The 26,229-nt window shown below is 38.3% G+C and overlaps 1 long non-coding RNA gene across 2 annotated transcripts in view; it reads left to right on the forward strand.

The window, feature by feature from the left end:
- Nucleotides 1-26,229, forward strand: part of LOC140608431 (uncharacterized) — a 68,988-nt gene that overhangs the window by 11,297 nt on the left and 31,462 nt on the right. The window contains exons 2-3 of one of the 2 annotated variants that reach the window (XR_012010466.1): nucleotides 4,109-4,202; nucleotides 7,905-7,966. This is a non-coding gene — a long non-coding RNA (uncharacterized lncRNA). The remainder of the gene's footprint in view (nucleotides 1-4,108; nucleotides 4,203-7,904; nucleotides 7,967-26,229) is intronic. The other variant, XR_012010467.1, reaches the window with a different exon arrangement.

A 26,229-nucleotide genomic window follows, 5' to 3' on the forward strand; every position in this document is an offset into this window, starting at 1 on the left:
GGCTGTATTTTTCAGTTTTGCAGGGCTTCCTGGAATGTCAGAGAATATAATAGACATATCAAAGTGAAGAAAAACGGAGTTATTTAAAACTCAAATGTGGGCTTGTGGGATAATTCTTTTTGTTTCCTTCTTCCTCCCCCCCCCCCCCCCCCCACTCAGAAACTCAAGGCAGGAAACAGGAAGGCAAGGGCTCTGATGATAGGACTGTGAACTTGCAGTTTGGCTTCTCCTTTAATATGACTACTGGCCAGTCTTATGCTGGAATAGTGTTCAGTCTGTGTGGGAAGGAGTGCTGCTTCCCACTCCTGATGTTTTCTCTCTGGTAGAGGCAGCACCACTAGCATTTGTGTCTTAGCCTGCTTCTACTTCCTCATGCAAGTTCTCTAGAGATGTGACAGTCTCAACAGGGGTTTGGGAGGGAGAAACAAAGCATGTGCATTTCAGTTCCTCCCCCCTCCCTTTCTTGGGAGCACATCTGCCCACAGAGTGCACTTTGCCCTTGTCTATGTGGTCAGCTTTGCTGTAAAGGTTGGGAAGATCGATAGTTACAACTTGAGAAGGACAGTCTCTATATCTATATAGAGTCTCTATGTTTTAGAGATTTGGTTTGAGGAGACCTACTTTGTAGATACAAGCTATCTTCTCTAATATCACCTTGATTGTAACGAGGTGTTTTTTCTCCTTGCCTAACTATACTGCATTTTCCCATTGGTTCCAAACCTCTGTGAAGGAGAAAGATATTACTTACTGCGCCCATTTATGCCTGGACATAGTTGTTCAATGTAATGCCATGTACCCAGAAAGCATGCCAATGGTGACATGGGGTTCAGGAGGAATTTAACAACTGAAACAGCTGGTTGGCATGTGTGGAAAGACTGTTGGATTTGGGAGTCTAAAACACAGAGCTGGTGAGAAGGGAATAGAGGCTACCCTCTGAGTCACATGATCAAAAATGACATGCAGGCATTGCCTGAAAATAAATGCTCCCCTTTATAATATCCTTCTCATTAGACCGAACAATAAAAATAGCCAACGTTTATGATAAGGTAGGAAATTATCAACAGGTATTTTTTTTCTCCATTTAATCTTTACACCAGCCTATTAGGTGCTATTTTTGTTCATTTTATAGGTGAGGAAATAGAAGCTAGATAAGAAACTTGAGCAAGGTCATAAATAGTAGCTATTTCTTAGGTGGTAAATGGTGGGACCAGGACCTACAGCAGGGTAGACTGGCTCTAGACTGCTCTGTTTCAACATCCCTCATATATGAACTGCTCCTGTAACTTAGAGTTGACTATACTATTTTCTGTAGATCTCCCAATTGTTTTCAAAAGTTATAAAAAGTGGTTCACTTACAGCTCCAAACTGTAATGCTTGCTAAATCCTTAGTTTTTCTTCCTGAATACTCTTTGGCATCTTTTGTCAGTATAAGAGCTGGAGAGCTTACTTCAGGGAGATCACAAGAGAATTGAAATTCAAAGGGAAAAAGTGAACCAAGTCAGGGATGTTGTGGGGCAGTTTTCTTGAAACCTGAATCAGAAAGCCATCAAACCAGGAGGTGGGAACTGTGCATAGAGCTGAGACAGAACCGAGAGAGAACCCTGCACCCCCACCCAGGCAAAGAGGTCTATCACTGAACACTGTAGTGCAGTGAGAATCAACCCCAAATGCTCTTTGGAAAGAAAATGACAACTCTATTTTGTGGTATAATGTTTTATCAGAACAGCTTCAGAAACAGATTGAAAAATTTCTGGAGCAACAGCAGCATGGAAAAAAAGGGTACCAGTTTCTGTGGCATGTGTATAATCTGCAGCAAAGAATTCATGGAAAACACAGCTGTCTTTCAGATGCATGTGACTAGAAAGCAAGCCTTAAAGATTTTGCTGCTGGAAAATTGCATGCCACTTTATGTTGAGAAAAAGTAGTCAAGATGCAGTTGAGTGCTGAGATCGCTGGAGACCAGAAGGTTTCATGATGAAGGTGGAGCATTATAGGATTAATACTACAAGTCCAAAATCATGGCTGATTTTGCATTTTTAAATATTTGCAACTTGGAAAATCTTAGGAAGAAATTCACATGGAAGATAGTCGCAAATTTTGAGATGTTTAAGAAGGTGACCAGAAAGCTACAAAGTTCCTCTGCTGTAAACCTTGCTTTATGAAAACTAGACCACTCTCTTTCACCATACACAGAGATAAACTCAAAATGGATGAAAGATCTAAATGTGAGACAAGATTCCATCAAAATCCTAGAGGAGAACACAGGCCACACCCTTTTTGAACTCGGCCATAGTAACTTCTTGCAAGATACATCCACGAAGGCAAAAGAAACAAAAGCAAAAATGAACTATTGGGACTTCATCAAGATTAGAAGCTTTTGCACAACAAAGGATACAGTCAACAAAACTAAAAGACAACCTACAGAATGGGAGAAGATATTTGCAAATGACCTTTGCCCTTGGATAAAGGGCTAGTATCCAAGATCTATAAAGAACTTATTAAACTCAACACCAAAGAAACAAACAATCCAATCATGAAATGGGCAGAAGACATGAAGAGAAATCTCACAGAGGAAGACATAGACATTGCCAACATGCACATGAGAAAATGCTCCGCATCACTTGCCATCAGAGAAATACAAATCAAAACCACAATGAGATCCCACCTCACACCAGTGAGAATGGGGAAAACTAACAAGGCAGGAAACCACAAATGTTGGAGAGGATGTGGAGAAAAGGGAACCCTCTTACACTGTTGGTGGGAATGTGACCTGGTGCAGCCACTCTGGAAAACTATGTGGAGGTTCCTCAAAGAGTTAAAAATAGACCTGCCCTACGACCCCGCAATTGCACTGTTGGGGATTTACCCCAAAGATACAGATGCAATGAAACGCCGAGATACCTGCATCCCGATGTTTCTAGCAGCAATGTCCACAATAGCCAAACTGTGGAAGGAGCCTCGGTGTCCATTGAAAGATGAATGGATAAAGAAGCTGTGGTCTATGTATATAATGGAAAATTCCTCAGCCATTAGAAATGACAAATACCCACCATTTGCTTCAATGTGGATGGAACTGGAGGGTATTATGCTGAGTGAAATAAGTCAATCAGAGAAGGACAAACATTACATGGTCTCATTCATTTGGGGAATATAAATAATAGTGAAAGGGAATAGAAGGGAAGGGAGAAGAAATGGGTAGGAAATATCAGAAAGGGAGACAGAACATGAAGATTCCTAACTCTGGGAAATGAACTAGGGGTGGTGGAAGGGGAGGAGGGTGGGGGGTGGGGGTGAATGGGTGACGGGCACTGAGGGGGGCACTTGATGGGATGAGCCCTGGGTGTTATTCTGTATGTTGGCAAATTGAACACCAATAAAAAATAAATTTATTATTAAAAAAAAAAAAAAAGAAAGCAAAAAATGGGGGAAGCTAACTGAAAAGCTAAGTGTCCACTTGGAGGATGTTCACAGATTTGCACCTTTCAAAAGAAAAATATAGTGTGGATTTTATTTCTGCCATATGGATGTTCATTATGGTTCTGGTAGGTATTATAAATGTCTTTAAACCAAAACAAACTCAAGGATAGCACAAAAAAAGGCTAAAAGACATCCTAAAAAGATAATACATGGGAATATACCCAATATGAATGTTTTAGTCTATGGAAATCATCTTCTTTGTTGGGAATGCTGACAGTGATAATGACTTCATTGTTCAGAAGCAGAATGAAGTTAATCCCAGCATCAGAAAAATTAAATCCAACTGCAACCTGTGAAACCAGGCAGCTCTGGAAATCAGTTGAAGTGTCTGCAGTTGGGTGTTTGGTTAGAGATTTTCTGGAAAGACAGGTGGAAAGAAGAGTTTAGACTTGAATGATGGCCAATGATTAGTCTTTTGAGAAATAAAGATAAAAATTAAAAAAAATTTTGAAGGGAATGAAGTGAAAGGATGATATCCACATATCACAAATCACTCAGGAGCCATAAGTAACGTTGGACAAGAGCTCAGGTGTAACTGGAGGCCAGGTGAGAGTCCACATCTCAGGTACCTGAAGGAGTGTGAGGGCATTTTGAAGACTTGATCTAATGCTTCTCACCTTGCCCCTTAAAGGAATCTTGACCTTGAAGGAGGAGTGGTTAGACAGATCCTGGTAGAAGGGAATCCTTCCCCATGTAAAGTCACCTGAGGTCCTGTTACATTGGAGGTAAGTGTTAGGCATGTGGTTGAAGTAGTAGGTGAGACGTGATCTCAGATGTGGAAGAGATCATTGGGGTTTGGAAGCAGCACAGAATGTTGGGGGCAAGGTAGGAATATGGGATAGCCTGAGGGCTGAGTAGGACAGAAAGATCAGAGGAGGTAGGTGCTGATGTAGGTAATGGGTATAGGGCAACCCTCCCAATCACAATTGCCCCATAGCTACTAGTGTAGAGAAAATCCATTTGGATAAACGATAACATCTTCTCACATGCAAATGAGTTCATGATGAGTGTCTTAATGAGGCAAAAATTTGGGTGCAAAGAGTTTATTTGGGAGGTGCAGGGAGTAGAGAATTGAAACAGGAGATAAGTCAGTCAACAGTGGGTACATTGTGATGCCGGTAACCATGGTAGGAGGCTGAAAGTTAATCCAGCAAATAGACCCCAGGAAATATATAAAACACACTTCTCAGAATTTGCTGACTTGAGGAGGGGGGAGCTAGGGTGTTTATACTACCGATTTCCTAGAATCATTAGTTGAAGGCTGCTAGCTGAAGATGTTAATTATGAAGCATTTCTGGCCTGATTCATACATACTTCATCCTTACCCAGTTCTGGGAAAATTCTGGGCACAGATAAACTATGCATGTTCCCAGGAATATGGGCAATGCTAGCTTGTATCAGTAAATTAAACCTATTAGTCATTCCCAGTGCCATGCGAATTACTTGAATCCAGTTGTTCTTTTACTTTGTAGACAGAGACTAAGAATTTTAATGGGTCTGTATGGAAGTTAGGTAATGTGAGTTGATAGCCTGGAAAGAAGACCGGAGTTTGAGTTACACCTTTGCTTGTAATCCAGTGCCTCATCCCTACTAGCGCCTTAATAACTGAATAATATTGAAAAGGAATGTTGAAAGGGAAGTGGGAAGCTCATTCAGTGGTAAAATTCAATAGTTCTACCAATTTTTATGAGTCTGCAAATCATAGCAGATCCTTCACTAAGGTACATACGCTTGGAACTTCATAATTGACAACATTTGGAAAAACAGGATGTTTAATGAATATTGAGCAATAACAAAGAGAAAATCTGTATTTTGTACCACATGGGAGTTTTCACACTAGTATTCACTTTTCTTGTTCTTATTCCTCCTTTTCAATTATACTCACAGTGCCAACATAAATAATTCCTTTCACTGAAGGAAGTTATTAAATATTTTTTCATTTTTAATCTTCTAAATATGAAATATATAATTTCATATTCTTGGAATGATTTATTTTTCCTTTTAGTTTCACTTTTGAAACCTTTTGTTCTGTATCATTTACTTGCAGGGACTTATGTTATTGATCTGATTCCATGTTAGCAAATGATAAACAAAATCGCGTGATTATTTATTTATTTTTTTTAGTACTAGATAGTTTTCTTTCTTTAGGCCTTGTATAATATACAGTGTGGTTGTCCTTGAAACTCATGTTGATATTTGGCTTTTTAAAGTACTTCTTCAGGTCCTAAATCGATTCTGGTCCATGTGGTAAAGGTTTCAAATGTCCAAATGTTGATTAAGTTTTATTTATCATTAAACTTTTTCATTTTATTTATCATTAAAAAACTTTTTCCCGTATCATTGAAATTCACTAAGGGCCTTTAAGACATGTGTTATTAAAATGTGTACAACAAGCTTAGGACAAACTTTCAAATACCATTACTTTCATTTTATGGCTGGTTGTTACATATCTGATTCACCGTCATTACCTGGCATATAACTTGGCTGTAAATTCAAATTTCTGTCTGAGACTGGGGTCATGGTGATAATGGTACTGATGGAGGTGTTAGGAGGTACTGGGGAGTGGCATGGAGAGGAAGCAAAGATGAACACATGGCAGAGATCATATGGACTATGCCAAAGTCAATGGATGATGATTTCTTCTATCAGTAATGGTTTGCAGAGGGTCCTAGGAAACTTCAGAAAAAGTCTTACAAAGAAGACAAAGAGAATTTTAAACATGTGGGATCTTTTTTTTTTTTTTTATGTGGGGTCTTTTATAAATACCATGACACTTCAAGCTTGCTCCCATTTTAGGACACGTGTACTCTTTCCTTGTCCTGGAATGCTTGTCTCCATTCTCTTCCTGGAGTTGTCTGTCTACCTGTAGGTGTTTGAGTTTACCACTTCTGCATTTCTTGATTGCATCAGTGTGGCCGATGACCTTAGTATATCCCTCCCAGTTCCCCATCTCCTTTTCTGTGACTTTTTGTGTCCCACAAAGTGACCACGTGGCTGTTTCCTCATAATTTTGGTCTCAGGTCAATTGTCCTCTGTTGAGTCCTTTCCCCGCCACTATAGTCAGAGGACCTCGTCTCCCTGATACAAATATTCAGCCATGTTCTATTCTATTGTCTTATTTTTTCTTTATCATACTTACTATTTGAAACTACATTACTTACATATTCATACTTCTTCTTGGGGGGATGTGCGTGTGTTTATTATCTAAGTCTCTTCATAGATAAGTTCCATAAGAATGGGGACTTAATTTTGTCCACAACTGAATCCATGGTACATAGGATTGTTACATAGCAAGTACTGCATAAACATTTCTTTAGTGAATACATTTTTATTAAATTAAGAGATACTATGGGGAAAGGTAGCTTCTCAAGTTCCTCTTCTAGGAGTTCAGTTTGATTTCCAAAATCTCTTCTTTGTTAGGCTCCAAGAGTAGGACTTTTTACCATCCATCATTGCAGGATTGTCTCTTAATGAGGGGTATTTGGAAAACCTTTCATTTTTCTGATTATTTCAGAATTTCTTGAACCAAGACTTACTAGTCTAACTGCTTTTGAAAATTACAGCCTGTCTACATTTTATTTACCAGAGGGAAACTTTGTTTCCTATTTGTGTTCCAAAAAGTGATAGATAAAAAAAAAAAAATAAAAAAAACAAAAAAAAAAAAACAAAAAAACAAAAACAAAAAGTGATAGATAAGATAGCTATAGGGGACTAGTGAGGATATATTGACATCCCCAACTGACCAATGAAATGAAAAAAAGTAAAGGTGGCAAATTCAAGTGTCTAGAGAGGACAGGTATACAACTCAAAGGAGAGATCAGGGTACCATTTCTTTGGACAACAATTCACTTGGATTATAGGTCTGTGTTCCCACATTTTCTTATTTTCTAAAAAAAAGGCAATTACCTAGATTTTTTTTTTGAAATTTCCTAAATTTTAAATACAGGGATATAAAATTTAGAGATACTGAACAGGACAAATAAAGCTGCCTGAAGATCCTAGATAGCCAGCATGTTCCCAGGCTATATAAGCTAAAAGTAAGTTTCTAGGAAGATTTCTGGACTTTGTAGTGAATCTGTTTTAGGGACTTTAATCTCAAAAAAAAAAAAAAAGGAACTTTAATCTCTGAATTGAGGGTGAGATGGGAAAGGATTCTAGAGTGCTCCTGTTTGAACAATTTAACTTCCGTTAATTCTAATATGAAGTCTCTAAAATGTTAAGCAATGTTTCTCAAAATATCTGTGGTTAAGGGCTGATTTTGTGTGTAATGTATGCATTTTAATTTCAAATCTGTTATGGTCAGAAATTTTGCAGCATACGATATAAATACTCAAAGTGATCATGTACTTAGGTCTTGTGGCAATTTCAGGCTTCCATAAAAATTTTTTCTAAAGGTATATTCTCAATTTCTTTTGAATTCCTTGTAGACCAGTACCTGGCAGTTGACGGACCAGGAGGACACTTGGAGTAGTGACTAGCATCCCTCCAGGTAAGAGCCGTTAAGCAGATGCTCTTGCCTGTCTTCTGTAGTTTCATGGCTTGTTTATCTGACTTGGATCGAGTGCCTTAAAGACAGTGTGTCAGTATTTTTAAATTGTATTTTTTTTTTTTTGTATTTCTGAGTCTAGTTCAGTGCCTGACATATAGTCGGTGCTCAACAAATTATGTTGAGTAAATAAAATTACTAACCTAGATAAGGAAATTAAAAAAGAAACTACAGGGACCCCTGGGTGGCTCAGCAGTTGAGCATCTGCTTTTGGTTCGGGTTGGGATCCCAGGGTTCTGGGATCAAGTCCCGCATTGGGCTCCTCACAAGGATCCAGCTTCTCCCTCTGCCTGTGTGTCTGCCTCTCTCTCTGTGTCTCTCATGACTAAATAAATAAAATATTTTTAAAAATTAAAAAGAAACTACTTTTTGTAGATAATATATAGTTAAATTTCTCATACTTTTCTGTGATGAAACTTAATACCATCAACATTCTTCTATCTGATCTCCACATGACCCTGGGTGGAAAGGATCCCTCCCAGGGTCTCACTTCCTGTTGATTGAAATGAACAGGTGAAAAATCTCCTTGACAGTATACCTTCCTTGAAAACTGCATTTTTCCAATTGGTTTCAAAGCCTGTAACTTAACATGTACTGAGCTTTTTTCTTACTGTCAAAAAAAAAAAAAAAGGGAATTTGCTTAAAATCAGATCCCTCCAATAATGTGACTTTTTCTAGAGTAAGTCAAGTCAATCTGTATACATACGGTGGTCTGCTGGGGTGCCATGGAAGCTAACTATTCAATATTCTTTAAGAACTGATTGTGTTTACAAAACTTTTTTTCTCTTTTTACAAATAGAGAAATGGAAGGAGTTTATTCTTCCCATTTCGTCTGTCTCCAAGGTGGAGCTCCTGCTCTTTGCCGCACCCCCACCTTCTCTATCCACGTACTTTTCCCATATTGTCTGCATCTCTTCCAGATAACCACACGCTCCAAATTACTCTTCAAAGAGAAACTGACTTCACTCCCTTGAGTGAAGTTAGTGCCTGGAATGCACTAACTTTGGGAATGTTCTAAAAACTAAAGATGAACAAAGGAAGGGAAGGATGTTCAGCTTAGATTTAGTTGTTTTCCAATTTCTGGTGTGATGAAATTTCCTTTGGGCTGTAAACCCTCACTCTGGGGCCTGAGACTCCCTGTAGGTGGCTCTTGGCTGTGATAATGACTAAGATCTTTAGAGCCAACCTCCTCGGGGATCAATCCACAGCTGGGAAGTGCCTTTCCAATTTTGTGAAATGATTGATAATTGCAATCAGTATCTCTTAAAGGCCTTGTGAATATGTCCTGGCCAAAAAAAAAAATTAATAGAAAAGATGTAAAATGTTTGTTTGCTTTATGCCTATCAGAAGGATAGTGAATATCTTCAACTAATCTGTGGATGGAAGGAAATTTCATATATTTGCTCTAGCAAAACCAGCAACCATTAGACTCCAACAGAACTGCTTTATACATGGTTTGCTTCCAGTAGTTCTATGTGTAGCCTCAAAGAGAATTCTAATGATGGAATCCTAGAGCACCAGCTTGTGGAATTGATTAGGAAATTTGAGAGTGATTACCTTTCCTTTTTTGGAAGAGTGAAGATGCCAACTCATATTCTTACAATATTTTATTTGATTTTGAGTACTTATGTGTTGATAGAACTTGGGTATATTTTAGGCTGGCAGTCTCGGCTTTTTATGAGCAGTGTGCCTAGAGTGTCAGCTGTACTCTTGCTTTCTGTAATGTCCTGATCCATGGATCACCTCCACCTGCAGTCTGACATACGTGGACTAGCTCCTTAATTCTAACAGGACACCTTAAGGATAGCAATCTCAGTCTTCCATGATGGATCAATGAAAGGGCTAGATTTCTGTTGTCATGTCCCTTCTTAAGAACTGAATCTCTACCTTAGTATCATGTATAACTTTTTTTTAAAAGATTTTATTTATTTATTTATTCACAAGAGACATAGAGAGAAAGAGGCAGAGACACAGGCAGAAGGAGAAGCAGGCTCCATGCAGGGAGTCCGATATGGGACTCAATCCCAGGACCCCAGGATCATGCCCTGAGCCAAAGGGAGATCTCGACCACTGAGCCACTCAGGCATCCCTCACGTATAACTTCTTAGGGTCTCAGTGCTTGAAACTTGGTTCTGTCCCATTCTCTCCCTGAATCCTAAATCATTTGAGAAATAAAACAGACAGATGGGGATGAAGCCATTAGCTTTATCAACCATTAAAGCTGGATCGGAGGACCTAGTTTACACTTGTTGCTTTGGCAGGTTCCCTATATCTAGTTCCAGAACTGGACTTACTCATGCAGACATAGGCAGCACTGACAGCCTGCACACCTTCTACTCGCCCTGCATGGGAGTTGGTGCCTCTAGAAGAATGGCATGGAAGAGCAGAGGGGAGTTTCTGCTTCCTGGAAGGCCTGCCCTTATGAGGAAGGGGGTTCGGGGAGGCTGAGTTAACTGTATGGCTCCTCACTGAAACTCTGGGGAGAAGAGTGAGGAGTGGGAACAGGTCAGGGGTATTAGGAGAAAGTCTGTGTTAATTTCTATTGCTACTGTGACAAATTTGTCACAAATTTAAGGGCCTCAAACACAATTATCTTAGAATTTTGGAATTTAAGAGTCAAAGTGAGCTAACATCAGGATGTTGGCAGGGCCGTGTTCTTGAGGCTCTAGCAGAGAATTTTCCAGCTTCTAATGGCTGCTCACTTTGCTTGGCTTACTTGGCATCATTTCAGTCTCTGCTTCTATTGTCCTATCTCTGACTTTGACTTTCCTGCCTTTAAGGATACTTGTGATTACACTGACCCACCAATGGATACCGTCCAGGATACTTTCCCTCATGATTCCTTAATCATACGTTTTAATCATGTTTTTGCCATGTAACAACATAGTCACGGGTTTCAGGGATGAGGATGTAGATCTCTTTGGGCATCCCATTATTATTCCTGTCTTTATGGAAACCAGGAGAGTTGGGAAGAAGTACCGTGCCTAATTCCCCCCACCCCCCAGCCCCCCAGACCTTAGTCTTCTTGCTGGGATACTGCCTCAACATTACTTGATCATGACCACCCCTCCTACTTGACACCAGAATATTAAATGCTGCCACTGGGGATTCAATGTGCTTCATATCAGCAGAGACCACGTTCGGCAGTATAAATGAGATTAACCTGCCCTGTACCTAATTACTACTACAACAATGCACAGAGTCAGATGCTTTGGAGCTTTATATGAATGATATTAAACATAAAAAAAAAAGAAAGGAAAGGCATATATTAGCTTTTTGATCTTACTAACAAGAACTGAAACTTAAAAAGGATAAATTATTTGCTCAAAAAAAGACAAATGGAAAGAAATAGGCCTGCTATTTAAACGCTGGTCTTTGTGGATGTCTGGGTGGCTCAGTCAGTTAAGCGTCTGTCTTCAGCTCAGGTCCTGATCTCAGGGTCCTGAGATCCAGCTCCACATCAGGTTCCCTGCTCAACAGGAAGGGGAAGTCTGCTTCTCCCTCTGCCTCCTTGCCCCACCCGCTCACACATGCTCTTTCTCTCTCTCTCAAGTAAATAAAATCTTAAAAAATAAACTTAAGCATTGACTTCAATTCTATGTTTTCCATTTTTTTTCATGCTGCTTCTTTGCCTTCCACTGTAGTGGTTCCCCAGGCCCTGTCCCACCGTGAATGGGCCTTCCGTGCTTTGTTCATTATCATTTCGCTGTATCTGGGTGGCTGAAGACCCATCCTCATTCCCATAGCAAGTCATAGAATGTTCTTCTGTATGACTTCTTACACTTAATTGTCCCATTTACATTTCAGTACAGTTGAGGAGAGAGCTTCCTTCAAAGCACTCAAGGCTTTGACTGTATAAGATAAAGGAATGTCTTTTAGTAAAGCTCAGAGAAGCCTACCCCATTGCTGCTCTTGTGAAACGTGATGTCTCTTTCTTCCCAGGCAATGAGCATTGCCAGTTCTGTTTCAGGGTAACTTGGGTGACTGACAACAGGCAAGACATATTGAAATTTAATGAGAACAAAATCAGTTTCTTACAGCGTTATGATTAATATAGAGAAATAGACCAAGCACGTATCTAGGCTTTTTAGTGTAAACATCCCATTTTCTGGACAGCCTAACAAAGCATGTGGGAGAAAGATGGTGCCCAATACTTGCTAAATTCAACCCAATTATTCAGATGTGTCAAAACTGGCATTGGTCCCCATTTGATGTCCTGCACCCAAACAGAATAGAACATAAAATCTCCTAGACCAACATATGAGTTTTAGCAGAATTGCCTTCAAGTGTATTAACATTAGCATTTACTGAGATTTAATATGTGGCCATTAGTGGAGAGGAAACCAAAACACCGACAGGGAGTCTATACCAATAATCTATATCAGATGGAATAAAAATTTCGCCTTGGTTTTATTCTTAGTACGATTGTATATGGGACCAACTTTTAGCTTTAATATTTATTTGATCTTTGAAGTAATAATACTAAGTGAGTAAGCCTGTATAGAGCAGTTTATAAGATTCCTTCTGCAATTTGATTGTTAGCTTTGAAAATAATTATCAAAATTTTTAGGTTGTCATTATTATATTGCCTGGCAAATCTTCAGTGCCCCAATTTACATGGGCTAATATCATTATCTGTTTACCTTGGAGTTCTAAAATTTAGCAAAGATATAATGTTTAAGAATATTAGCTTCAGTTTGTGGTAAATGTGTTCAATCTCCTCAAAAACTCAAATGCAGGGCAGCCCCGGTGGTGCAGCGGTTTGGCGCCACCTGCAGCCCAGGGCGTGATCCTGGAGACCCTGGATCGAGTCCCACGTCAGGCTCTCTGTATGATGCCTGCTTCTCCCTCTGCCTGTGTCTCTGCCTCTCTCTCTCTCTCTGTCTCTATGAATAAATAAATAAAATCTTAAAAAAAACTCAAATGCTTATGATCTAACCAAAATGAGAATGTAGCATTACCTTTTCTTCCCCCCCCCTGCTTTTTTGATAGGCTTTAGTATAATTTTTTTTTAGATGTATTTATTCATTTGAGAGAAAGAGCACACTTCCTTCCATGAGCAGGGAAGGAGGCAGATGGAGAGGAAGAGAATCCCAAACAGACTACCCACTGAGAATGGAGTCCAATGCAATACTTGATCCCATGACCCTGAGATCATAAACTGAGATGAAATCATGAGTTGGATGCTTACCCAACTGTGCCATCCAGGTGGCCCTATTTCGCTTTTTGAAACTTGTATGACATTTAAAAACATTGTATTCTCATCATATTTATACAATAAAAGAGTTAGCTAACAAGACAATATTGGTTAGGATGAAAAGTAACCTTATTTCTCCTTCCACAGAGGTACTCTCTTTACACATTTTTAGCTAAGGTTTCAGAATTTACTTCCTTGTCTATACATAATATGCTTGCAGTACTCTTCTTCTTAAATCAATTTTTAATAATTTCTATTGAATTCCCACTTTGGAAGATAAGGAGCTTCCAAATTTATGTTTTATGTTGACCAGCATACTTGCCTTCCCCTATTCTACTATCTCAATATAGCTAGATTATAATTTGCTACATCTTCTATTAAGATTATGCAAGTGCTGGGATCCCTGGGTGGCTCAGCAGTTTAGCGCCTGCCTTCAGCCCAGGCAATGACCCTGGAGTCCCGGGATCGAGGCCCACATCAGGCTCCCTGCATGGAGTCTACTTCTCCCTCTGCCTGTGTCTCTGCTTCTCTCTGTGTGTGTGTCTCTCATGAATAAATAAATAAAAATCTTAAAAAAAAAGATGACACAAGTGCTATTTAGAGCTGAGTTAATTGGTAAGCTATGATCATATTTCTTTTATGTATAGCTTTTCGTCTTTCCTGGAGTTAATAATTAGGCATGTTTGCTTATCTTTATTTTTTTTTTTTTTTAAATTTAAAAGATTATTTACTTGAGAGAGAGAGAACGAGTAGAGGTTAGAGGCAGAGGGAGAAACAGACTCCATGCTGAGCAGAGAGCCCAACACGAATCTGGTTCCCAGGATCCTGGGATTATGACCTGAGCCAAAGGCAGATGCCTAACCAACTGATTCACCCAGGCCCCTACTTGCTTACCTTTCTTTGTGACATTAATCTCATACTTTATAACAGTTTCCTAAATTTATTCTCAATACGTGGATTTCCACCAGTTTCATCTTTTTATAGACGTCTCTTGGCACCTTCTGATCAGCTCCTTCTGGGACTATTTACTCTCTACACCTGTGTCACAGATGTGCTATCTTGGGAATCTTCCATCATCATTATCCTGAGTATTCCCAGTATTTCCTTGTCACATCTTCTGTTTCTTGTATCCCTTGTCTTTGTTTTTAATATGTGGTGTAAGGACTTGTTTTGTAGGGACACATTTTCTGGTAGTTTTCTGGGAATGGTGTATGAAGAAAAACATTCTGGGATCTTGTGCTTCTATAAATGACTCAGTTCTCCTACCCTTACACTTGATAACAATTTGGTTGTAAATATTTTTCGGGATTTGAAGACATTGTTTTATTTTCTTTTAGATTCCAGAATTGCTATTGAGAAATCTGAGGTTTTTCTATTTCCCGCTCCTTCAGATGTGACTTGCATTTTTTTTTTCTTTCTGGAGGCTTGTGTGATTATTCTTTAGCTCAGATTCTGAAATGTAGATGAGTGTATCTAATTTTATTCATTCATTTGTGCATTTGATGGGATTTTTTTCAATCTGGAACTCATATCCTTCGTTCTGAAAAACTCTTTTGAATCATTTCCTTAACGGTATCCTTTGTTTTTTCTTTCTAAAATTTCTTATGTGAATATTAGATGATCTGTAACAGATGGAATACAGAAACAGATATGTGAATCCAGCTGTCTTTTACTAAACTGGACATTAAAGAGATTTGAAAAAATGTAAAGCAAAGTCAGTATTGCAACTGATTGTTGTTTGTTGTATAAAATATTTCCTTTGTAATATGTTACTTTGGTTTTTATAGTTACTACATATCTATACAATGGTTAGTTAGGTTGAATATATATTTTAAAATTTGTTTTCATTTCTAACAGAAAACATATGGATGGATAAAATCTACATAAACAAAAGCTTTGGAAGGTCCGCAGTAATTTTTTAGAAAAGTACTAGGTAAGGAATCTTTAAGCCAGAAAGTTGTAGAACTACTGCTCTGTTACTTATTAGGTTATCATATTCTTTCATGTATACAATATTTCTCTTACCTCTCTGAGGATATTTATTGTAATGTTCTGGAATTCCCTTTCCCCCAAGTAGTCTGTTTCTCAGTTTCTTTCTTCTGTTTGTGTCCTTTGGTATCCATCTTGGAGTCATTCATGCTGGTGATCTTTGGTTGTCCGTCCAGGTCGGGGTAGGGCTAGCAAAAGTGATTGAAAGTTCAGTGCCTTGAATGGGATTTACTCGGTGTCCTTCACTTCAGGTTGGTCTCACTGTTGATGAAACCCCAGATGCGGTAGATACTGGGGTACCTACAAGTAGGTAGGTACTACTACCTATCTAATACCTGAAGATATTTCTTGTTAGGCTGAGTTGATTCCCCTGAGAAGATTCTTGCAACCCCTTGCCTGGAGGCTAATGAAGGGCTGCCATTGTTCAGGGAGCCAAGTGGCAGATTCAGCCTGGGGAATCTCAGCAAGCATCATACCCAAGGTTGCTAAACTTCCTTGTTTGCAGTAAGGTAGCTCCATCTTCATCTCTCTGCGTGTTCCTCTCAGCGCAGAGATCTGTATCTTATTTTCTCCAAAGAATAAATGTTGGCATTCTGCTGTACTGGGGAAGGGGCAGCAACCCAGGAGCATGAAATAAGTATGGAATGTAGGAAACTAATGCTTCTCACGTATCCCTAAACCAGTCTTATCATAGCATTCCTCCTGGAGACCTACTGTAGAGGGGCTGAATTCTTACTCTTTTGTGCATCTACTGTGTAAATCAGGTTACTTCCCAAAATTCTCTTGTTACTGCCTCTTTTTCTTCTTGTTTTATTAGTTTATGCCTATAAAAAAAGGAAGAAGAAGAAAACTCATTGTATATAGCTCTTTGGGGGTTTGGTAAATCTATAGCAAGATTAGTTGGATGTGTTGAATGTGGCATCGTTACACAGAACCAGGCCCAATTTCTGTATGGGCCCAGGCATGTGTCCAGTGTGTATTTTTATAAATGTTCCATTCTGAATGTTCAGTAATTATGTTCTGTAATCAAAGTTGTCTTTTAGCACTCTGCTTAGTATATTTTTAGCAAAGGACAGACACATTGACAAGTCTAATAATAAAATCCTCCCTAAAGGATTTTTTCCCCCATTAAGGCCTTAAATAGATATATTTGATTTCCAAGAGGCTGATTTTAATTTAATAAAGAGGAAGTTGCTTTTTTGGTAAAGTTTCACAATAATAAATGTTTATGTCTTCAGATAGTGGTATTAGGGCAGTGTTGGCTGTGTCATCTTCTACAGGAGATGAAATCCTCCTGTCAAAAATGATATAAAAAGCAGATAAGCTGAATATCCTATGGGAATATATTTGATATTGCCATTAAAATTTATTAATATTTATTGAATTCCATAATTCTTGGACTCTATGTCATACCCTAGTAGTATTTACGGAGACGCTATCACTATTTTCAGGTTCCTTGGAGACCATTTAAGGCACTGTAGCTGCTAGAATCATTCTGAGAAAAATGACTAACCAAAATCTACCACTAGGAAAAAAAAAATCTGGCAACGTTCCCTGGCTTGGTAATGAGTCTTTAAAAAGATCCTAGTTTTCTCTATTTTTTTTAAGTGGCTCAAGAAATGAGACTCTTTACTTCAGAGTCTTCTAGCCATGACTCAAGATGAATTGCTTGAGCTATAATTAACCTCCACTTTGGTTTAGGGATAGTTCTTCCTCCTCCTTGGGGGGATTAACTTCACTTTTGCTCTCAGGGCAGCAGTTTCCAATTGTCTGAAGTAATTAAAGCTGGAATCATGGAGCAAGAAGGAAAAAAATTAAAAAATGTGCGGTACTCTAGCTCTGGGGATGTTGGAAAGATTTTATTTTGACAAATCGCCTTGTCATTTTTCTTGTTGGTATATATTGTGAATACAATTTAAATTAAAAGCTCTATGTTGATTTTGGTCCCTAGTTGGGGCACTATGATGATAATGTGAGGATTGACTACCTAGAGCTAGCAGGCGGTTACACGTATCAGTGTACCTAACAGGAAACAGATTGCAGGCCAGAAGTCAGATAAGGGTGACCGAATGACAAGCAAAATTAGGAATAGGACCTGGAAGTTTGTAGTTAAAATCAGTAGCATTGAAACTTTAGACTATTAATTTAGTAGGGGTGAATGGGTCCAGAACCCTGCATGCAACATATATCCCTCAGGTGATTTTTGTTGAGGTTTTATTTTATAATTTTAAGAACCAATTTTTAGATATTTATAGGCTCTCTTAATTCTGTTTAAGTCCTTAATATTAAATTAAAATGCAGATAGCATTAAGATCATAAACATGTATATTGGTTATATTTTATGAAGATTTTTGAGTTTTGTTTTTGACTCCTAAAGAGAGATGGCTATAATAATTTAATTTATGAGAAGCTCCCATTTCTCTGCAATCATTGTACATACTTGGAAATTATTGACAAGTGAGAAAACCATACTGATTGTTTACATTTGTTATTACTATTTCTTTTTTTTTTTTTTTTTAAAGATTTTATTTATTGGAGAGAGAGCATGTACAATGCGTGTGAGAGAGCACAAGCAGAGGGGAAGAGGCAGAGGGAGAAGGAAAGCGGACTCCCATCTGAGCAGGGAGCCCAATGTGTGGTTTGATCCCAGGACCCAGGATCATGACCTAAGCCAAAGGCAGATGCTTAACTTATTGAGCCACCTGGGTGCCCTTGTTATTACTTTTTAGTATTAAATTGAATCTGGGAAATGGTAAAATTTGCAGTTATCTCACAAAAATTTTATTTCAATTATTTGTTTCAGTTAGTACTTTGGAGCCAATAATTCACTTTTACATATAGTTAGCTCTGAAAAGCTTGTAGGTCCAAGGCCATATGTCTGTAATATTTGAAAGATTAAATAATTTGATGCTGTAGAGTTCGATCTTGGAGTAAGTATTGAGGCATTATTGGTTGAGTCTGAGGTGTAAAAAACTTAGGTCAAAAGAGCATGAAGAAACACTGATTTGGATGTCAATATCTTACTGAAGAAGAAGGAGAATTGAAGAAGACATGGCAATGACTTTCAATTATCTAAAGAGATATCGAGTAGAGGGAAAAAAAGATTCAAATTTTATGATCCATATAGGCCAGACTTAGGATCAATAGATGTAATTTGTGGGAGAGTAAATTTTGGTTCAATATAAAGAAGAATTTTCTAACAATTAGAAAGTTTCATTGATGGAATAGGTGGTTTTATAAGATCGTGAGCCCATTTTACTTGTTCAGCTGCACATTCATCTATAAGAATATTATAAATTTTTGGTAGATGGCTGGTTTAGATAACCCAAGCTCCTCTTGAACTCAAATCTGAGAGTGGTTTCAGAAGTACACGCAGTTAGTAGGTAGAACATGGATTGCATTTGAATATAACCCCTGAGAAGTTCACCTTAGTGTACATCTACAGTCAATGAGTCTGTTGGCAAATGTAAAGATATACTTTCTCTAAATACATTTATTTCAGCAGTACTTTGATTTCATTAAATTTTTTTTACTAGATATTTGCTAAAGGATAAAAGAAGCTGCTAAAGCAAAGGAACCGGTCACATTTATGATGAGATTTGAAAAAGCAGAAAAGTTGCACAGGGACGTAAGGCAAGCTGAAAGGACCACTACCTAGAGAAAAGATCTCACCTTTGGAGATAAGGCATCTTTTCTTTTTTAATTATAATATAGTTGTTTATATTATTTCTAATTAGGAAAATCTTCGCAAGATAAACTTTCATGAGCTTATAGGTAGGGCTGTCTGTCCTTAGCACACAGTTGTCTGAAGTTTCAGAGTGTTAGGCACTAATTTAAAGACAACAGCGTGAGTTTCAGGCAACATCATGTTGATGTAATGTCCCACAAACAACCCGAATCCATGTCATCCTATTACTTCCACATCAACAAAACCCCAATTCTCTTGATATTAAGATTTCTTGTGCTTATTATAAAAGAAAAATTTGGACCAGTGAAAAGCTGTCCATGATTTTTAGAAACTAAAGATGGAAAAGATAAAAATAAAACCGCTTAAAATGGATAGAGTGGTCTGTCTGGAAGGGGGGGAAATAATTAAGGCTCTAGTATTTGATTTCTAACTATTAAGGGCATCTTTTTTTAAGTATTTTTACATACATTTTGATGTGTATGTACATGTTTACTTTAGGCTGACAGGAAACATGAGGTTAAAGAACAGATTACTTATTTACTTCTAGAACCTCTGTGGCCATTTCCAGGACTCAGTCCCTCTAGAGACAACATGGTAAGGGCAGGTATCTCCTGCACATACAGTGGTTTAATGCACGGAAAAGGATGTCTAAAATTGTGAATTTTGGAGCTTATTTTGGAACTGCTTGCACATCTAACCTCACCTTCAGAGACAAAGAATACTTTTGAGCTTCTATTTTGTGGAATAGAAACAAATCCTTTCTAGGGAGACAAACCCAGGTACTAGGTCTATTACTCTTTGGAATAAGAACAAATGGCTCCTGGGGAGATAAACTAGTAAATTTTTCCAGATATCCCTATTTTTAACTTCTAAGACTCATTGCTCATTTAGCATCCTTTAACCCTGCTGCCAGCACTCTTTACCCAGGTAGCCCTGACCATGAAGAAACAGGAGAACAATGGTTGCTACCTGACCTTAACAAACTCCTAGTACCACTTATATATCATATGTGGTTCAGAATTGAGTCCCCTTGTATCATTTCTCATGTCTTTTATTATGGGCTTTCTTGCTTGCTTATGGAAATTTAATAGCAGAATTGAATATTTGCATAATTATTCAGAGTTCCTAAGGTTCTTTAGCTATTGTTATGGGCTGAATTGGATCCCTGTCTAAATCTGTAATGTTGAAATTCCAACCCCCCCCCATTACCTCAGAATGTAACCATGTTTGGAGATAGGTCCTTTAAAGAGGTAAAATGAGGTCATATAGATGGAAACTAATCATTGTGAATGTATTTGAAGATAGGGCCTTCAAAGGGGTGATTAAATTAAACTGAGGTCATTAGAGTGGGGCCTTAATCCAATAGGACTAGTGTCCTTGGAAGAGGAGGGAGAGACATGAGGGGTTTGTGCACACATAGAAAAGGGCATGTAAGGACATAGGAAGAAGACAGTCATTTGCAAGCTAATGACAAAGGCCTCAGAAGAAACCAAATCTGCTCACCCCTTGATTTTGGTCTTCCAGCCTCCAACACTGCGAGAAAATTAATTTTTGTTGTTTAAGCCATAAGTCTGATATTTTATTATGGCAGTCCTAGCAAACTAGTACGGATTTCACTCATTCATATCTTTGATACCTAAGCGTTTACTGAATACTCACTACATGTGAGGACAATCTGTTAGGGCTGGCAGGACAAAGGAGCTGATAGAGGAAAAGGAGAAAAAAAAAAAAAGTAAGGCCAGAAAATCTTATTTACATAACATAACAAGAACTCAAATTCAGGTTTGTCTAATTTCTAATCCAGTATGTCTGCCTCTATCATTGGAGTAGAATGGCTCATTAATGGAAGTTGTTCCGAGTTAATAGAAGTGTCTCAGTAATCTATTGTTCTGTAAACAACCACCTGAAAAACTCACTGGCTTAATAACAATTGCACTTTGTTTTTCGTGATTCTGCGGGTTGACTAGCTCAGCTAGGTATTTCTTCAGCTGCATATTGGCATCAGTGACGTCATTCATGGGTCAGGTTCAGCTTGGAATTTACTGGTGTTGGAACATCCAAGATGGCCTCTCATCCTCTGGGGCTTCTCTCCACATGGTCTTTCACCAGTGAGTAGTCCAATTTTAGCTCCTTCATACCGTGGTCCCTGGCTTTCAAGGGAAAGTATTCCAAAAGGACAAGCCTCAGTGTACAAATATGTATCAAGCCTTAGATGGCTTGCTATGTTCCATGGCCCACGTGGATGAACCGAGTCAAAGAAGGAGCAGATGACAGAAGCGGGCAGATAGGAAGGTGGAAATCATAAGGGATCACTTTGTAACAGTCTATCTCAAGAATATTAAGGTACTACCCCTTAATTAGATGTTTGTGCTATCAATGAAAAAGACTTCCAGAATTCTGAGGGTACTGGTAAGACATATATAACTGGGTTATCATATTATACCAGGAATTCACAGACCTCTGTATTCTATTACTGTTCTTTCTCCAAACATTTGTACATTATTTGGCTTCTGTTGTCTCCACTAATAGCTCAGCTTGCTCTTAAAAAAAATTAATTCCAGTGTGTAATTAACATAGTGTTACCTTAGTTTCAGATGTATTATTTCAGGTATATTATTCTATACATGACTCACTGCTCATCATGGTAAGTATACTCTTAATCCCCTTCATCTATGTCACCCACCCCCTTGTGTACTTCCCCGCTGGTAACCATCGGTTTATGCTTTATATTTAAAAATCTGGTTTTTTGGTTTGTCTCTTTTTAATTTGTTCATTAGTTTTGCCTCTTAGATTCCACATAAGAGTGAAAGCATATGGTATTTGACCTTCTCTAACTTATTTCACTTAGCATTATACACTCTGGATCCATCCATGTTGTTGCAAATGACAGATTTTCTTTTTTTGTGGCTGAGTAATACTCCACTGTATATGTATACCACATTTTCTTTATCCATGCATCTATTGATGGAACTTAGGGTTGCTCACATAATTTGGTTATTGTAAATACTGCAATACACCTAGGAGTGCATATATCTTTTTGAATTAGTGTTTTCATATCCTTTAGATAAATACTCAACAGTGGAGTTCCTGGACCCTGGGTAATTCTATTCTTATTTTTTTGAGAAATCTTCATGCTGTCTTCCACAGTGGCTGTACCAGTTTGCATTCTCATGAACAGTGCACAAAGTTTCCTTTTTATTCACATCCTTGCTAACACTTGGTTTTTGTGTTTTTTATTTTAGCCATTCTGACAGATATGATGTGATATCTTACTGTGGTTTTGCTTTGCATATCCCTGATGATAAGTGATGTTGAGCATCTTTTTATGTGTTTGTTGTCCATCTGTATGTCGTCTTATGAGAAACGTCTGTTCGTGTCTTTTGCCCATTTTTTAAATTGGATTTTCTTTTTTTTTCTTTTGGTTTTAAGTTCTAGAAGGTCCTTATGTATTTTGGATACTAATCCTTTATTGGATATGTCATATGTAAATATCTTCTTTCATTCAGGAGACTGAGTCTTTTAGTTTTGTTTATTACTTCCTTTTCTGTGCAGAAGCTTTTTATTTTGATGTATTTCCAACAGCTTATTTTTGCTTTTATTCACTTTGCCTCCAGAGAAATATATAGAAAAAATGTTGCTGTGACTGATAACAGAGTCATTCTTTCTGTTGTGAATCTTAAAAATCTCAAAAAAAAGATTGTTATAACTGATTGCTATCTTATATCACTTTTACTCAGAGCTTCATGCCCAGCCCCATTGTTGGTCATTGGGTCATAGTCTTACACTGGTTCAGGTGGCTGCCTCCAGAGGACAGCGTTGCATGTTGGATGCTGCCAACAACATTCAAAAGGGTCTTATGGTGAGAACATGTTGACTTTGGGAAATATAGAAGAGGGCTCTAAATATGAAACTCTTAATGATAGCTATAGCAGACATGGAGTGTTGGCCAGTCTTTTTTTTTTTTTTTTTTTTTGCCTTAGTATTGCTTTGTTCCATGTATGCCCTCAAGTAATATGGCTTATCCCCCTTTGAGTTATACAAAATAGCTAATCTCAGTTTTCCCCAAATTATTATTTTTCCAGCTTCCTTACAAATACCAGTGCAAAAGCTCAATAGTACTACCTTGGTTTAGAGTGATGATTTGCCTAGTTCTGTGGATGGTGAGACCTAAATTTACATAATTTAATGAAGCTATCTGTTTGGTACCAGACTTCCAGGGAATCTTGACCCTAACTTGACTACTGCTCTCAAATCTCTGAGGGCCTACCAGTTCAAAATAACCTAGAACTAGTCAATGAATCCTTGACATTCATAAGGAGAAAATGAAAGAGTTGAGAGCTGCGAAAATTATGGAAAACACTCTATTACAGAGCCATTTTAGCTGCAGATGCCGAGCAATCCTATTATTACAAATCTGCCGTGTTTCTCTAAGAAGCTCACTCTTCCACCCTCTTCAGTGACAATTTCATACTTCAACTCTCTTCTCAAAATTTCCATTTAGCCCCAGTTATCATTTTATCTGATACTGTGTCTTATATATCACTGAAGAAAAGACTTTTATTAACATATGTCCACATCCTGCCATCTTTAAATCTACATATATGAAAGCACATTCATCAACCTCTCCTTCGCTCCTGCATACAAACTCACCATATTTGCTCTGGATTCCTTCCATTTTCATCATCCTAAGAACTTTCTTACTTCAGGAATATCCTGTCTTTTCTGTATATTCAGTTTCTATTCTATTATTTCAATCATACAAAACCCTTCATTCACACTTTATCCTCCTTCAATGATTATCTCATTATTCTCTGTTTCTGAATTCTCAGAAATGTTTTCTACACGTTTTATTCCTTGTTCACATCTTTTTAAAAATTCATTCTTGAACTCATTTTGTTGTTCTTTCCATATAGAGAAACTTTTCTCAAGGTTACTAGATACATTAATTCATCTTTGAAAATCCTTTAAGTTCTTAATCTGCATAATCCATCAGTAACTCACGTTAGAATTGATTACTCCATCTTTGGAACCATCTCCGTTTTGCTGGATATGCCTTTCTGTTTTCTAAGCTCCTCCTACCAGACTACAATATTGGCTCAGTACAGAAATGCTTCTGTCTTATTCCGTAGATAATTTTGTTTCAGGGCTTTAGATTCTCTTTGTGTATTGACAGATCTCAAATTCTCTTCCTTGAAGGCATCTCCTTGATGCTGGACATCTTCAATGTTTATTTCATATTTATTTCAATTTCATATATCATCTTTTTTAAAAAAAGATTTTATTTATTCATGAGAGACAGAGAGAGGCAGAGACACAGGCAGAGGGAGAAGTAGGCTCCATGCAGGGAGCCTGACGAGGGACTTGATCCCAGGTCTCCAGGAACATGCCCTGGGCTGAAGGCAGCGCTAAACCGCTGAGCCATGCGGGCTGCCCCATATATCATCTTAACATATTTCATAAATGTCTTCCCTCTCCTTTTATTACTCTTAAAATCTTGCTCAGTTTGGGAAGCCTGGGTGGCTCAGTGTTTGAGCCTCTGCCTTTGGCTCAGGAGGTGATCCTGGAGTCCCAGGATTGAGTATTACATTGGGCTTCCTGCATGGAGCCTGCTTCTCTCTCTTCCTATGTCTCTGCCTCTCTGTGTGTTTCTCATGAATAAATAAATAAAATCTTAAAAAAGAATCTTGCTCAATTTGGTAAATAATTGACCAACATTGAAGCTGGAAGCCTAGGAATACCTCAAATCAAGATTGTTTAACCTTTCTGCTGAGGATTTATTGTATATGCTTGAAATCAAATACTATCAAGCAAAAAAAGTGTTTAGAACAATTCCTAATCAGTGAATCACAACTACATATTAAATACAGAAATAAATTGACACTCATACTTTTTAATGGCCATTGCCACTAATACCTTTTCTTTTTTTTTGGTGGGATTTTGTGGGGGTGTTCTGACTGTGTCCACTAACGTAAATTAATATCTTTACACGCTTTGGTAGAACCAGCAGTTTCACAAGCTTGTTTGTGGTCTTATCCACATAAATGCTTCACAAAAAAAAAATTCACTTATTAAAGGTGTTGTACTCTTATGATAGGATTGAATATAGTAAGATTTCCCCTTTCCATTTTTCAGTGACATCTTATGGCATTCTAGTAAGTGAAGTTGTGCCAAATAAGTACAATGATAGAGAAATCCAAAGTTGAGCCATTTCCCCCCATGAAATCTATTAATTAATTCAGTGGAAAGCATTACATTATTCATTGTGGATAATAAAACTCATCTCATTTATCAGTGTTGTTGGAGCACCTGTCCTGGTTTGATCCTAAATACGTTACCTCTGAATTATTTTGAAAGCCTTGTCTATTTACACCAAGAAAATTGGGGCATTTTAGATGCATGAGAACTTTGCCAACATTTTGATGTAATACATGGGATTACAATTTTGGCAGTTCTTAAGTTTATAGCTTCATAAATATTACTTATAATTTGATTTTTCTAATTCTCTTTAAGTAATGAAAATTTGTGAACTTTTCTGTTTTACATGGAAAAATTTGAGTTCTATTACTTATATCTTACATACAGAGTGTAAAATGCCTGCCTTGTTTTTCTACTTAGTTTTTTTTTTGAGTACAGTATACTTTACTGATGTTACATGACAAGGTTGGGCTCCCCAACTCCCTCTCCTTCCTCAGGGGGTCTTAGACGGAAACTGGAGGTCAGGAGATTCTCAGTGTGTTGGGGGATAAGTTGAGGCAGGGAATCCCCAGCAGCTGAGGACCTCTCTCTTCCTCTTGGTCTTGCTGGGGCTGGTGGTCCACGAGGTTGTTACTCCTTGGAGGCCATGTGGTCCACCACCTGGTTGCTATAGCTAAATTCACTATCATACCAGGAAATGAGCTTGACACAGTGGTCATTGAGGGTAATGCCAGCCCTGGCATCAAAGGTGGAAGAGTGGGTGTCACTGTTAAAGTTGTAGGAGACAACCTGGTCCTCAGTGTACCCCAGGATGTCTTGAGGGGGCCCTCTGATGCCTGCTTCACCACCATCTTGATGCTATCATATTTGGCAGCTTTCTCCAGGTGGCAGGTCAGATCCATGACTGACACATTGAGGGTGGGGACACGGAAGGCCATGCCAATGGGCTTCCCGTTAAGCTCAGGGATGACCTTGCCCACAGCCTTGGCAGCACCAGTGGAGGCAAGGATGATGTTCTGGGCAGCCCCTTGGCCATTATGCCACAGCTTCCCAGAGTGGTTGTCCATGGTCTTCTGGGTGGCAGTGATGGCATGGGCGGTGGTCCTGAGTCCCTCCATGATGCTGAAGTTGTCATGG

The sequence above is a fragment of the Canis lupus genome, chromosome 17, assembly GCF_048164855.1.
Source record: "Canis lupus baileyi chromosome 17, mCanLup2.hap1, whole genome shotgun sequence".
Lineage (NCBI taxonomy): Eukaryota > Metazoa > Chordata > Mammalia > Carnivora > Canidae > Canis > Canis lupus.